Below are 16,850 nucleotides of genomic sequence, written 5' to 3'. Positions count from 1 at the left end.
TATACAGGTCTATCCCTTCATCGATTCTCCGGGATAATCCGGATTCTTCAAACTGGTTTCAAACCTGTAAATGCGTACGTCGAACGCACGCTTTGCGTAATTCGTTTGTCGTGTTACATTACTCGCAGTTTCTTCTCTATATCGAGTTCTCTTTCGTTTGTCCTTCGTTTCTTATCTTTCTCTTTCTGCGCGCGTCGCTCATTGTCATCGAGAGCAGAATCCTCTATACGCACCGTTACGCGTCTTCGACGAGACAGAATACGCGGAACAGTGATTTTAAAACTTTTTCTAACGGCTAGAAAACGTTCAGTTGAATTAATCCAAAATTAAGTTATTTTAACGGAAGCCTCCGATTAATTTAAATGCTTGCAAAATTCTTGCTTTAAGGAACAGGTGATATTTATTTCATTATATAAATGCAGAGAATGTAATATATTAAATAAATCAGCATCATATTCCACAGGAATGCCGTTGTGTTAAAAATGATGTAGGTGATCCTGTTCGAAATTCTGTTTGGTCGTAGTTATCGCGTAATAAATTTTTGATTACGCAATATTGTCCGGGAAACCCTAATACATTACATATTTTATGTACACGAGGATTTAATCAGTTACACGGTTCATGGACCGACATGAAAGCAATGTTTTGTATCCAGGGTTGCATCCCTGGTAACGAGCCTGGCTCCACGCATTCTATGCACCCTTGTTTTACCCTCGTTTCACCCTCGTCTCACCCTCGTCTAGCCGCGTTCGGCTGTGTATATGCGTTTTCACATCCCCTCGTATCCATCGACATCGTCAGGGGCCATAACCTCCCCTAACCTTCGACTATCCTTGAAGCAATCCCAAGTGGAAACGTTCGAACCCACTCTGTGATTATTTATTCTGTATTCACAATCAAGACCCCCCTCTGTTACGTATTGTGTAATTTCGCCAGGATTTTTTATTTATTTTATTTCGCGTCTTTATCGCACACATTTTAGTAGAAAAAGATTAGTATTATTTTTTAAACTTTTCCTGCATTTATCATAGAAATCTAAAATTTACGAACATACACATGTGAAGAACTTTCATTCTATAGTCGTTAGAACGATATGAAATTTATAAATTTACATGTTAAAAATTTCTCAGTCTAGTGTATTATATGTAAAAGCAAAAAAAGATATTATTAAAAAGGAACAAACAGTAAGACGGTCACAGTAAGGATTAAATGAAAACGGGCCCGACTTCTCAAGCGTGCAAAGAGGTTAGGTCGAAGTGCAACCTCAATTTGCCTATTAAGGCAAGGCATTCGAAGATTTTGAGGTTAGGAAGGTGGATGTAAAACTCGTCGAAGTGTTTGGACTTCCCATCCGTGTAAACATTAATAACTGCAATCTATGATTGATGACTGCTTGCGTGTATGGCCGCGGTCACACTGCAAGCGATTTCGCACGAACTGGCAATCGCTATTCAGGTCGCGCGACCACTTGGGTACTGTGTTGTTCTAGCGATCTGCGTCCCTCATAGCAGTCGCTGGAACAAACCACCCGTGCATTCGCGCGAAATCGCTTGCAGTGTAATCGCGGCTCGAAGATAAATTGCAAATTGAAAACTGAATTCGTAGAAACGATTATTTCCTTATCGTGTCTACAAGCGACAATCTTATTAGAGCGATGGAATGCCTCCTCTTCACTACAATTTGTTTAAAATTAACATAGTTAATTGTTTGCTTGATGTAAAAATATACTTATTAGTTCAGTAGTTGTCTTCGACGTGCATCACATTTCCATTTATTTACTAACAACAATTTTTACGTGAAGTTCGATCATCGCTGAATTCTCGTGTCGCAAATTACTCACCGCGGGCGGTGCAGAAACGCATCAAAAGGACATAAGTTTGTTATATTTCAGTGGTGGCCAAATCCTGTAAGAATAGGAACCAAAGATAGACAAAATTTGATTCGTACAACTAATAAGACCAACGCGTAACAATTTATTTCTAAAGTTCACTGAGGAATATTTTGTTATTGAAATTTATATGTTGCAAGAGTTCTGACGTATATAGTTTATCACATATGCTCGATAACCTCGTTGTTTATCTGTGTTTGTGATTTCCCTATAACTCCTACTATTTTTGTCCCATGTATATGAATTTTTTTTTAATTACTCCTAATTTTTTACTGGAAAGTATAAGCTACTTAATTTATGAAAATATCTGGTACAATTATTGTTATATTAAATAATATAAAACTAATCTATGAGCATTTGATATTTGAATGTTATTTAGATTTAATAAATTGTATGTGTATAAAAGACGAAGTATGTGGAGGGGTTTGACCACCATTGTTATATTCATACGGTATTCCGAGTAAACCGACTGAATTACTGCAGGCCACAGGTTTTGCACGCATTTGCACGTAGAAATGCAAGCAGAGAAGAGACGGGCGTGAACGTTGATGAGATGGAGACGAAAGAAGCTGAAAAAAAACAACAAGATTAAACGGGAGGCGGAATAAAACTAAAAACGGCGAAGAAAATGAGAGAGAGAAAGGAGGGGCGTGGCAGTGAGAGAGGGAAAGACGCGGGTAATCGTGCGTGAGTTCGCAAGATGATGTCACTGTGCTCAGTCGACACGAGTGCACGTGACGTTATCACTTAATTTTAGACGACGCTCTCTCATTCAGGTTTACGAGTGTTTCGATGCCCTCGGGGCCAGTTAACTATATAATCTTGCAATAACGTCGAATTGTCCACCGTTTAGTACAGAAGATGGAAAATTTTATACTCGGTAACATCTTAGAAACATTCGAACGACGGAATTTTACGAAAAGTCCCGTACATGTATAAAATATAGTATAATACTTAAGGAGAATAGACAAAATTTATTTTTAATTAAATCTCGCGGTCGAGAATATTTAATTTTGAATAAATTTTTTATTGGAAATAAATTTAAAACGGGCGGGAGATATTCTAACCTAGAAAACGATTTTTTAAGTTTTCTTACGAATCGAAGCAAAATGTCTGCCTAGATGTCAACTGCGGTCTTGAATCTATACCAATTTTCTTTTATCCACGTTTCATGTTTGCTTTTTTGGGTGAAAGTAGTCGTTTTTCTCTGTTTTCTTCGCGGAAATAACTTCTATTCTTTTCGTAAGACTAGCTCTGTCTTCGATCGCCGTTTCACGGTTCGGACTAACGTTTATCCTTCTGCGTGTTCAATTCCCGGGCAATCTCGGGCTCTGCGAGCCATCTGTTTCGCTTGCTGGTGATCTTGATAAGCTTGTCCTCTTGCTTCGTTGTTGGTTTCTTTCGGTCTGACTGGAAACAGTTCGCCACGCTGTTTCTGACTGCCTTTTTCTTAGGAATATTCCTAACCATTGAAGAAGTGCCCCACAATCGGATCCCTGATTCACTTTTTACGTGTAACTTTTCTATTTCTTTATTCACTATACGGGTAAAACCCATTTCGTATACAAAAACTAAATAAAGTGAATGGACAAAAGAATCTCTATAGACAAATGCATAAATAAAATAAAAGTTGAAAAATTGTAATAAATGCATAATAAAGATAATATTTACAAAAAAGAGAATTCTATTTGAAAATAGAAGGCTGGAAAAAACATCTTAAAATCTACAATATTTTTTTGACAAAGACGTGCAATAATTCATTCTATAGATCAAATTCTAATTTTTATTACATTTAGATAACAATTTTGTCCATCTCTGGATGCACTTCCTCTACTCTTAGAAATCTCAAACTTGCTAGGTATTTCTCCCATGGAATATGGAAGTCGTGAAACACTCATACTTTAGGAAGTATTTCAATAGGAAGTTTACAGTACGAAGGTATGTTAGCAAGAATGTCACAGATCTTGTTGCAGGATGTACAATTCTAAACGAATCGTGTCTCGACGTTAGTAATAGTTATTCGAGGCACTAACATACGTTGTATTTTATATAAAAAATAAAGTACACAATTGCTGTTCGTTATATGTAGTTGGTATAATTGCTCGGAATTTCCAATTTAATTTTGGAAAAGAGAATCGTGTAACGTGTCCCTGTGATTACGAATAATTCTTGTTAAACAAGTTATAATTTTAATTCCCATCAAGCAGCATATTCGTCTACACACATGAAACGCGTATAGATGTATAGTTAAGAACATGTGTTTATAATAGCCTTAAACGAGTACTGCATCAGACCTCAAATGACTCCTCGACGACGATTCGTCGAAGCTTAAGTGCTTGACGACAGCTAATTCCTTGAAATTTAAAGAATGTCTACGGTTTTTGAACATGTTCAACCATGTTTCATTTATTCGCGGCCTTAAAATTCCACTTTTCTTGACTTTTCAACGCTTTACACATTTTACTAAATGATATTTCATTTTAATATTTCTTCAATTACATTTCGATCAATTTATTTACTTGTACAAATTTAGATACTAACAAATAAAATTTTCTATATCGAAGATGAACCAAATTAAAAACTATAACATTTATATTAAATAAATCATACTTGTTCAGACTACCATATTATACAGACTCTTCGGCCAACCCTGGAAAAAATTTACATGAGCGATTCCAGAGGTCAAAATAAGACGAAAATCAAGAATATCACTTTGTTGATGAAGGCTTCGTTAAAAAATTATTAACGTTTAGAGTTCCGCCCGTACTGAATTTTTTTCTCGAAAGTGCGTAGGATTTTGAGGGTATGTCTATTCACCAAAAATGATTTTCATTGATCCCTGAAAACAAAAATAATTTTTTTAGACCGTTTCGAAATTTTTTAATTTCATCGAAAAATTTGTTCACCTTTTGGAATTTTTTTCTTAAAATTGGGTAGGAAATCGGGGGTATATGTATTGACCAAAAATGATTGCAATTGATCCCTACAACTAAAAATAATTTTTTCAGAATGATTTGAATCTTTTCATTTTCGCCGAAAAATTTTAGCAACCCCCTGCCGATTTTTCTTAAAAATTCGTTTTTGATTTTTAGTAATTTTGTTTGCCGCCCTACAGAAAAGTTGTCTAATACTTTTTTGTAGACACCTATGAGCTCTACTTCAGAAAAAAGTTTCATTGAAATATATTCACTATTGCAGGAGTTATGGCTGTTTGAAAATTGGACCATTTTTTTGGAGTTTTTCTCATTTTTCGGGGTTAAGGATCAATTTTTCGAATGTTTTTAGAATTCCTACACGTTCTTCCCCAAAATACGCGTTGTTTGCCGTTTTAAACATTAAAATCGCCCAATCCGTTCAGAAGTTATGACATTTTAAAGATTCACATGCAATTTCAAGGAAGCATTTTTGGCCTCACATTAGATTTTCGCTAAGGAATTTTTTTCTCGAAAATGGGTAGGATTTCGGGGTTATGTGTAATGACCAAAAATGATTGTAATCGACCCTTGCAACCGAAAATAATTTTTTTAGAACGATTTGAAAAATTTTTTTCACCGGAAAATTTCAGCATCTATCCGAATTTTTTTCTCGAAAGCGAGTAGGATTGCGGTGGTATATGTATTCACCGAAAATTATTGTAATTGACCTCTGTAACCAAAAATAATTTTTTCAGAATGATTTGAAATTTTTTAATTTAATTTCTTAATAACTTTTTAACGAAGCCTCATTCAAGAAAATGATATTCTTGATTTTCGTCTTGTTTTGGCCTCTAGAATCTCCCATTCAAATTTTCCCCTGTAGAATGTTTATTTCGAATATGATAAACAGCAAGTACCTATATTTGAACTCATATATCAGAGATTATGTTGAATTATCAATGTAGACATTGAATCGTTTCTTTCTTTTTATAAATGTATTAATTAGTACGATTAATTGCAAAAGTAGGTCGTGATAGTGTGGGAAGCTGCTTCGTCGCGATCTCATGGCTTTCTTTCTCTCGATAATTTCATTCAAATAAATTGGAGAAATTGCGTACTATTTTTAGTAATTACGAAAGAAAGAACGAATTTATTAGTGTAATTGTTCTGCACTCCAAGGAGAATATAGTTAATACTCTTGTAACTGGAACAACGTACATTCTATAGACATTCGTGTTCGTATAGTGAATTTACAGTAGTAATAGCTGCAAGTACAACGCCATTGTTGATACTACAAGATCAGAGAATTCCAGATCCCCGGGCATTTCGAATATCTGTATTAATTATTCTCCCGCTTGGGAACGGAACAACATTCTATTCTCGATGAAAAACGTACATCCGGAATGTACGGAAGCGGCGTTTCCTTTTTTGTGACCCAACTTCCAAGAATAATTTGCCGAGGAACCATTTCACTGTTAGTTTCCTTTTTATCCGTTGTAATACAAACAACTCACGTTCCGTATGGTGCTAACGTATTCCGCTTGTACGATTCGTTTATGCCAAATATGAATCATAGTTTCACAGTTAATTCTTGGACGATGATCGACTCACTCCACGGGTCCATTTTGATTCGAATCCAAATTTTATTTGTAAGTTCTCTGTTTATTAATTGTCACCTGTGCAATTGTTTATCCAAAAAGCAAAATTTCGAATAATATAATACGAACTATGCACGTAACAGAACAGAAAGGAATTTCTTATTTCATGGAATATACGAGTAATATTTTATTGACTATTAAACCTAGTATAAAAGTAAATTCCTAATTCACGAGTGTGATTAGCAGCACCAATAATAGACCGTGTGTGAAAGTGCATCTCGCGTGTTTCACGCGTGCGAATGCACGGCAGCCTGCTCAGCTGATTGGGATTTAAATAGCCCGCCCCGGAAGTCGAGCTCGTAAAATTTAAACGCTCGTATCTCGAAAACAAAGCTACCAATTGCAAAACGGCACGAGACATTTCGATTTCTATTCGCTCGAGGTATTCGCGCATTTCGGTTTCTCCCGCTTTTTTTGTAACATCCTGTACGGTTTCACCGTTCTATTTTCGTCCCTCTCCCTATGCAATATTAATAGAAGGCAATAATATGGGAGAGGGGCGAACGCAACCGTGCACACATGCACTTAATTTAGTTAGGTTTGTTGAACTTACCTTTTACTGCGTAATTGCGTACGGGCTGATACCGTATTGCCACAAAAGGATACGATCTTTACCAGTGACCACGTCACGATCGATGAGCCAGTACCAGGTACACGTAACGTCGCCTTCGAATAATCATTCGTTCCCGTTTCCATGACCAATCTAATAAAACCACGAAAAGCATTAATCTTCTTCGCTCGTTTAAACTATGAAATTTTATAATAATTAAAATTCACATTCCATTGGATCGAATAAAAATTCCTATTCTAAATAAATTCGATTGTACTGTTTTCACAAAAAGTATATGTATATATATTCACGAACTCGTCGAAAGTACATAAATATTTTTGCTTCTTCGTTCAGAACGAAGTCGATTGCTTTTATACGAATTTTTGCAAAACGGAAATCGACGATTATTAAATATCTCCGTGCATGCTAAGAGAGAGTTGAGTGAAAGTGACGAAGATGTACATGCAAATAATCGGTCTGCTTTCGATGCATGCTCGAATAATATCTACATTACAGTCTATATTACAACATTTCTAGGATTCTTTTATTATGAAATAACATTAATAGAAATTAATCGATTCAGTGTATAAATAGAAAAACACTTTCCATAACTATCTGTTCGAATAATATAACAACTCAAGAACAAGTCTATTTACACATATACCGAGTCAAGTAAATATTTATAATAATAATTTTTCTCTTTCTTGCTTTTAGGTTATTTTTGTCTCTTACATATTTTCTTCTTTTTTTTTTAAAGATCTAATATATTTCAAAAACCTGAAGTGGTTTTAAAATTATAAAGACCAAAATGTTTATTTGAGAAAATACTCTTTTTATTAATCTCAATTATATTTAATTAAAAAATTTCTCGCTAATGAAATAAATTAATTCAACAGAGGGAACGTTATGATTATATGAATCGAAGGATAGTTTGATAGAAGTGTAGTTGTATTGTTGGAATGGAACATATATGCAATCTATTTACTGAATGGATTAAAGTACCGTTGTTTGAGACCTGGATGGTTTGCTAAGACGAAGAGGAATCAGAGTTTCAGAGAGGCAGGAGGGAAAACGCTAAAGAGTAGGTACGTCGAGCGCGTGGGACTTAACGTCTTTTTGTTGGTAACAAGGAAACCTGATGCGAGTGCGAAAGTACATTATGATCGTGCATATAATTAAACGCGTGTTCGTTGTGCGCGAAGCGTGGACGAGGCGTTGTTACAGTAATGATAATTTAAAATATGCCTCATTCTGTCCTGATATTTTGGGAAATGAAATATAATTAAATTGGAAATTAAATTAAGCGTAATAACATAAATATTTCGGTAGTCTGAGAGAAATTACTTGTCTCTTTAAACGAAACGATTATTTTAATGTAATTAGGAAGTAATTTAAGAATGAGCCATTAATAAGGTTGATATTAACAAGAGAAGATTCCACTCGGTATGCAGAATATTTAAACGCGTAGGAAATGTTAATTTGAATACATAATTTCTTGCTTAGTGAAATATTTGTCTTTTTTATATTTTTTTTTCTCGCACAAACGAGACAGCTTAATTGGGCCAAATTGTCTTGGTCCCGACCGTTTAGAAAGTGACATTCAGAGGCCATTTTAATAAAAGATTCGTTACGATTCGCAGACTTTAGCTTCTTCAAACATAAAAAAAAACATTTTTCAGACAGAGTTATATAATATATAAAATTAAGATCAGGTTAAATTAAGCTTGAGATAATTTGTCATAAGACATAATTAATTTACTTTTCCCACTCTTTTACAATGACTTCAAATTGTCTAATTTAAAACCTTCAAACGTGTAATACTTAGAATCTAAAAAACTATGACCTTGAAGGCACACGTTTATTATTATTATTAATATCGTATGCGACGTTCGAGTCAAACATTTCCTCCGTCAAGTGTTTTTCATATCACTGAAAGTAACGGATATGCATACTTAGATTCCAGCGTTAGATGACTCATCCTCTACAATAACGTATTGCCTGTGAATCATTGATTATATCCATCGTACCATATTGATTTGCGGTATTAATAAAAGTATCGTGAAAATAAAATACAAAGAAAGCAATTAATACAGTCAGAGGATTTACTTATTGCCATTAAGCACATTGTAAATTAATAGACACAATAATTTTTTTTTATGCCTGCAAATAGTTAAAATTAATGATCAAACTATAATATACGAGGACATTGCTTCGATGTATCGCTAATTTAGTCATGGAGAAAACAAATGACGACGAAGGTTAAGTTGCAATAAACAAATGTTCGCGATTAACGTAACACGGTCAAGTTGGAGAATATTTATGGCGTGTCAGCCATTCATAGAGCACGTTAATAATACGAGAGATTGGAAGATAAGATGTGATTAGATGCAGTAGGGAGAAGGACCGAGAGTGGGCGTGTAGCATGAGAGGCTAGAAGGTTTCTATCATTGCTTCAAGTACTTTCAACTGATTCTCGATTGTGTTTCCGGTAGTAGTATTCTACGTACGATAGCGAATCCACATAATCGTCCGAGCGAGTATGCACGTCGGAATAAACGACACGCACGAGTGTTGGTACGTCACAAAAGAGAGACTCAACCCTCGCCCCTGGCATCCATTGTTGAACGGGAAACAACCGCATAGAAGAACATGAAACTGGCTAACTGTATGATCCTTCTGAAGGGGACTTTCCGCGATTGATCGCCTTGCGAATCCATTTTGTGGCGTCGACCCTATATCCCCGGCGCCACTATCCTAGCCCATCCGATGCTTTTATCAATAATTAATGGCAAAAAGATCGTTTCCAACGGTTTTCACCCTAAATCAGTCGTTTCCAAACTTCCCAACCCCTCCTCCCCTCGGGGGAAAGAATATTTGCGTAAAACATTTTTTATGGCTATTTTAATTCACGTAAAATTGAAATTTTATTACTTTCTGTTACTCGATTGCGATAAATTATTTGTTGCAAGCTGGTCGAATTAAATACTTGGGAGATATTAGAGATATTATTTTTACGCCCTTTGAATTGTTACAATTGTAATCCCCCTTCTCATCTTCCCCCAGCGGAGGTAGTATTCGTAGAAAAATATTGCCCTAACGTTCGTGGTTCCCTGTTTATTTACCTAAAGTGTTAGTTCAGCTGTTTTGGTATTATTCGTTCTCCGTGCAAATTGAATTTTTCCCGCCTCGATCATTTTGTGGCCGCACGTACAGGGTGATTTTCATGCACGAACGAATTAAAAATATAAAATAAAATTCTTTTGCATGGGCCTCTGCTATGAAGAAAAATAACTTTCAAAATCTACTTACTGGATTAGTTGTAAGTCCCAAATAATTGTTTTCTGTGTAGATTGATTAAGTTGGTTCTGTAAATAGAAATAATATTACACGTGTTTATTCTAATCAATTTGAATGAAAAAATTAAAAAGAAAACTCGCGTATTAAACAGATTTTATTTAAAAAGAAGCAGCAGACATCGAGGGTCGTCTTAACCTCGAAATCTGAAACTTTGTTTTGATCACCTACGCACGTGCTCGTGCACCTGGATTAATGGATCCACCGATCGAGGAAACGGCCAGCAAACTTTCAAAGTGGTAATAAATCATCGGAATGTCGCCCTAGAAGCGAGCAAATGTGTGACGTATTGTTGCATACACGACGCTTAGAAAGGATTAATGATCAGAATGTCGCGTTTCCCAGAACGTCTGCTACGTAGCTGACATGATGAATAGTATTGCCTCGCGCTAAGAAGCAAATCTGATGTTTGGTGTACAAATAGCCATTCTTGCGGATTTATATTACCGGTGAATCTTAAAACGAGGAAATGTACGTTTGACGAAATCGAAAATATTCGTAGCAAAAAGCAAACAAAAAAATAATGTAATACAAATATTTGATTCGAACACTCGTTCCTCCATTCTTACGTATCTATCACGTTTCAACGTTGCTTCTCACACTCCTTCTTCCAACGACTATAAATTTTCCTCCTTTATTGCTTTTCTTTTCTTGTCTATCATTCTTAACCATTTGATTATTCTGTCAGTCTTCCTTCTAAAATCATCTCCATAACACAGACTAATCATTGCGTCCTATTACATGTCTCAATTAAATGCTTTAATGCTCGTTACTTTCGTATGGACTGCTAGATTAGGTTTCATCCTAACCCCTTTAGATTAATATTCATTATTTTCTTTCGTATTTCCATATCTCGTTCCGGTTATTAATCTCTGACTATTATTCTTCCCGCGAACAAGCGGAGATTACAATCCCGCGTGTATGTCACGGTTGTCGTTCCAATGACGTTGAAATTAACTGATCGACGCATATATCGATAGTTTGCAGATAAAAAGTATCTTCCGACGCGTCGTTCTCGATTATCGATTGCTGGTCTCCGGGCGCGAGCAACGTTTGCCCATAATAAGTTGTTTGCTTCTTTAAGTGCACTTTGGTAGGAATTTAAGGGAACCGTCGGTCCTAAAAGACGCTTTTAACTCTGTCACCGCGGAGAAATTGCTAGCAAGTTTGCTTAGCTTTGTAAAACAACTTTGTGGCTTCCTGACTTCTGAAATATACACAAAGAAAAATCACACTGAGGTTTAATCGAGGGATTCCAAACTTTTACCCTAAATATTCCATCACGTTTCTCTAATTATAAATTCAATAATTTTAAGCAGTAAGGTTTTCATTATTTTAACGAAGTTAAATTTAAATATGAATAAATATTCCATCGCGTTTCTCTAATTATAAATTCGATAATTTTAATATGTTAAGCAGTAAGGTTTAAAATTTGTATTATTTTAACGAAGTTTGTAAAAAAACTATTCGAGTGTCTTTATTTTATGCGACACAAATGTGAAATTTCATGTCTTCGCGTATATTAATATCAATCGCATAATAGCGAGATATGAATCTGGTTCGTTTTTTGCAACGCGTGGAATAATTGATCCTCGTTTGGAAATATAGGCTTCATACTTGGCGTTTTAACTCGCTCCGCAAATGTTCAATCGGGTTGAGGTCAAACGACCGAGGCGATCGGTCTAAAACTCCGTACGTTCGTCGAAGCTAACCATGTTTAGACGATCAGTGACGAGCAAAATTTGATTCGAATGATAATCAATAAAATCAACTCGTGGAAAATTATTTTACAAAATAACTAAGATTTTATCTTTTAGAATTTTTGTTGTCTTACAGTTATAAGAATGGTTAGTTTTCGAAAAAGAACGTAGAAAAGGACAGGGAACTAAGGATAAATAAGAATAACACAAAGTGAAACTTATTTATTTTGAATTGTTTGCTAATGGGGGCTGTTACTAATATATTTGTTAGGTTTTTCATATTTACGTATTTAACTCTATATTTCAATCTATTAGAAGTAGATTAAAAGCAAATTATATCGTGTTTGGTCTTATTTTAATTGGAAGACTCTCACAAATACGTTGGTAAAAGTTTCATTTAAAAAAAAATAAAATTAAAAAAGTTTCATCTTTGTATTATGTAACACATCACTCAATAAGTCTCCGGTCTAACTAAGAAAAACAAATTTTTTTTTAGGAATTCCACTTTATTCATCAACATACTCTCCTTCAAGAGTGATACATTCATTCCAACGCTCCTCTAACTTTTCGATGCCCTTTGTGTAAAACGATTTGTCTTTGCTCTCAAAATAAGCCTCAGTTTCGGCAATCACATCTTCATTTGAGCGAAATTTCTTTCCCTGGAGCATCTTTTTCATCTCTGCAAAAAGCCAGTAGTCGCTGGGGGCCAAATCAGGAGAATAAGGTGGGTGGGGAAGCAATTCAAAGCGTAATTCATTCAATTTAACCATTGTTTTCATCGACTTGTGACACGGGGCATTGTCCTGGTGAAACAGCACTTTTTTCTTTTGCATGTGGGGCCGTTTTTTCTTAATTTCTGCACTCAATCGATCCAATAATGCCATGTAATATTCACTGTTGATAGTTTTGCCTTTCTGAAGATAGTCGATGAATAAAATTCCATGCGCGTCCCAAAATACGGATGCCATAATCTTGCCAGCCGACTTTTGAGTTTTTGGTCGCTTTGGACGACTTTCACCGGCAGCTGTCCACTCAGCTGACGATCTTTTTGATTCAGGCGTGTAATGGTGGATCCATGTTTCATCCATTGTCACATACCGACGCAAGAAATCCTTTTTATTTCGTTTGAACAGCTCCAAACAGCGCTCGGAATCGTTGACGCGTTGTTGTTTCTGGTCCGGTGTGAGCAAACGCGGCACCCACCTCGAAAGCAGCTTGCGCATGCCCAAATTTTCATGTAAAATTGTAAAGACACTACCTTCTGATATCTTCAAGGTGTCAGCTATCTCCCGCAACTTCATTTTACGGTCTTTTAAAACTATTTTGTGGACATTTTTTATATTTTCCGGAACAACTGCCGATTTTGGGCGACCAGACCGTTCAGCATCATCGGTGCTTGTACGACCGCGTTTAAAATCAGCATACCAGTCAATAATAGTTGATTTCCCTGGTGCAGAGTCCCCATAATGCTTATCAAGCCACTGTTTGGCTTCAACAGTATTTTTCCCCATCAAAAAACAGTGTTTAGTCAACACACGAAATTCCTTTCTATCCATTGTCTTGAAAATGACAAAACTGGGATCACTAAAACGACTGCAACCTCTAAACTAACGGTCAGAATGCCACGAAATTTGGACACGTACTGTTTGAAGGTTCATACTACCCGGACATCACGTAGGTTTGTCAACAATGTTGCCATATATGCGCCAGACCGGGGACTTATTGAGTGATATGATACTATGTATATGTATATTGTTTCGCCGATATTTGAGCTCAGGTCAGGTTACACTACGCGGTTCACTCGACGTTGAAATTCTTTGGTGTATCAAGGGGACTCCCCTCTCGGTAGTAGGGATGACTGCTGTTCACTTATCCGATCGAAAATGTCTTGCAGTTATCCAAGGGTATAACCACGACTTTCCCAGAGATTCAGAAAGCCGAGACGCGACTTGCTTCGTACGATCGGAGACCCATAACCGTGCAAATATCGTCTCGTCGCCAGAGAATTGCAATTTCCCCTTATTCGTTGCAAAACGGAAACGATTTTCACGGAACTAGCGTTACGTCGCTGAAAATTATAATTCACTCTGATCGCCGAAGGGGAACGCGCGTTAGCTTTCTCTGTCGAGCAGAGAATCGCACGAAAAATCGTTGCTTAGGAAAAGAAACTAACAGCGAGATTGTTACCTCCGCAGAACTGTACTATAGTTACTTTACTATTACTACAGACCAGTGTTTTCCAAGCTTTTCCAACCGCGACCAATTGTAATAAGTACTTTTTGTATCGCGATTCAGTATACACGCGATAAAGTAAAAACAACATATCGTAATGCGTAGTAATACAATACGTATTTAATCGTACGCATCAACAATTTAACATTCATTTCTATAGAAAGTTTTGTTCCTATTTAACTCATTAAAAACAACAGAGTTAACGTGTAATAGTACAATAGGTATTTAGTAATGCACATCGACACAACATTATATTCAACTAGTATATTTATTTCTATATGAAGTTTTGTTTCTATTTAACCCGTTTTACTGAAACGAATACGTCCTGTTATGGTTTCAGAAGTCACTAGACAAGCTTACGTTATTTCAGAGTTATCGATAACTTTAAAAATCGTCGAAGCAGATACGAGTCGGCGAAATATCCAAATAAATAGATTAGAATGGGTCACTCTGTATCTGTATTGCAAGTGATGTCATGCACTCGCGTCTTCCGCATCCGCTCGTTGATAATTATTCGTCGACTGTACTCGCCGCTAGCCATGACGACATACGCGTTTACGACTGAACGTTATACTCGCGTCTATCCTCGCATTCTTGCGGTATTATTTATTTATCCTGTTTACGTTTCCATCGATTTTCGATTAATTTTCATGCACGCAAATTATAGAAAGAAATATACGAAAGTATCACTGTATCGATCCAAGAAATATACTTTTTGAAATATTTATATCGATAGATATAAAAAGATGTAACGTAAGTACGAAACGATAACAGGGCTGTTAGTACGACAGGAGTCAGAAGTAAGTCAATTTTTGTTATCTTATCGTTGTTTGAAGAAATGTGACGACATTGCAATAAAATTCATTCGATAATGTCAATATTACGTCCGTCTCGGATAAATTTGAAATGGGAGCATTTCTGAAAGCTATTTATATTATATTCTCTTCTTATTCTTAGTAGCATTATTTTTATTTTTATCTTGACATTAATATTCTTTAATGAATATTTAATTTAAACCAGTGTTTTCCAAAGTAAAGTCCACGTCCCTTAAAAAAGGAAATTTTGAAGACAATTGATATGTGGAGAATTTAACAACTATGGAGATTTACATAAATTCTCCAATTATATTAACCCCTCAAAAATGAGAATTGATTTGTAAAAAATAAATTAAAATTCTAATTAATTTTGTTAAGATTGCCGTATATTATATGAAATATTTTATTTTGAATATTTATTTAAAATTGCTTATATGTTAAGCTATTTAAAATAACTTAAAGTTTTATACTTAAACTTTATTAAAAGTTTTTTATACTAAGTTATAAATCGTTGAAAATATTATTGCACATTTTATCAAATCCGTGATATCATATCATATAATATCATTATCGCTTTTTCAATGGATTATGGTTACATAAATGTTCGTATATTACAGTATTATAATTTAACGTTCGTTTCCTGCAGTTGCGGTTTGTGTTTCGTTAAAAAAGTCGACGGAAATGTTGTCACACGCTTTATCGCAAATGAATCATTTTTTTCTTTAAATTCTTAAGCATGTATATTTCATATCGTTATCGCCTCTTAAATAGCACAGTTAGAAAAATAGTTACTTGGTGGTTTTGAAATGCTATTGTAATCTATACTCTAACTACTACCAAATTTAATATTTTTTATTAGTCCAATTTATGTTGGTATACTTTGAATATTTACATAAATTTTTTAAGATCAAATACCATTGTTTCTGAATGATGCGAGTAATGAACAACGTTCCGTTAATGATTTTTCTCATAAAAATTTTTAGAACTGTTATTTTTGGTCCCCGGTTAAAAACATCTCGGCGCGACGAGAATGAGCGGCTCTCGATAAAGTCAGCCCTTCGCGATGCTCGTTCCTCGGTTCTTTTTCATCCGACCCTTGCCGATGACTTCATTACTCCAACGAGAATAGCTCAGGCAGGAACGAGTGTTAGGAAACTTCAAGGGCTGCGTGTTTTAATAATTAGCAAACGACCCTCGAAGAATGGAATTTAATTATTTATTTGCTTTGGTACATAAAGCAACTCGAATTACTGATTGCAAAAATATTTGTTATTCTTAATGAATCCATTATTAAAGACAAATTTATAATTCATAATTTCAAAAGCATGGTTCACGACGTGTATTAAACGTAAATTTTTCAACCTCCTTTGTTCAGGTTCTCTTTAGAACAAAAATTCCAAATGCAAGTTCGTAATACAAAAATAATTTTAAAGAAGAATACTAAAATTTAAAGCATTTATTATTACAAAGTAATATAATTTAGACAATTGAATTTATAAGTCAACTAATTTGTAGTATTTCTGTTTTAGAATTCTTTTTGTATTATGAAGTTATCCTTATGAAAAAGTTTTATGCTGCTAATACGTGAATCATGCCATACTGAAAATAGCAGATAATTGTTATCTACAAATTGCAGTGACTCAAGGTTGCATTTGTAAAACTTTAGCTTCGTTTGCAATGCAAAATACTTATAGCAAACACGTACAGTACATTATTTATGTTCTAACATAGTATTTTA

The 16,850-nt window shown here is 35.1% G+C and overlaps 1 protein-coding gene across 1 annotated transcript in view; it reads left to right on the top strand.

Annotated features, from left to right (window-relative positions):
• The window catches only part of LOC122400908 (formin-like protein), a 50,173-nt gene that overhangs the window by 16,140 nt on the left and 17,183 nt on the right, over positions 1–16,850 (top strand). The window lies entirely within an intron of this gene.

The sequence above is a fragment of the Colletes gigas genome, unplaced genomic scaffold, assembly GCF_013123115.1.
Source record: "Colletes gigas isolate AHSC1104 unplaced genomic scaffold, ASM1312311v1 Colletes_gigas_Sc00020, whole genome shotgun sequence".
In the NCBI taxonomy this organism is placed as follows: domain Eukaryota; kingdom Metazoa; phylum Arthropoda; class Insecta; order Hymenoptera; family Colletidae; genus Colletes; species Colletes gigas.
Note: the sequence above shows the minus strand (reverse complement) of the source record. Positions and strands in the feature narration are given on the sequence as shown.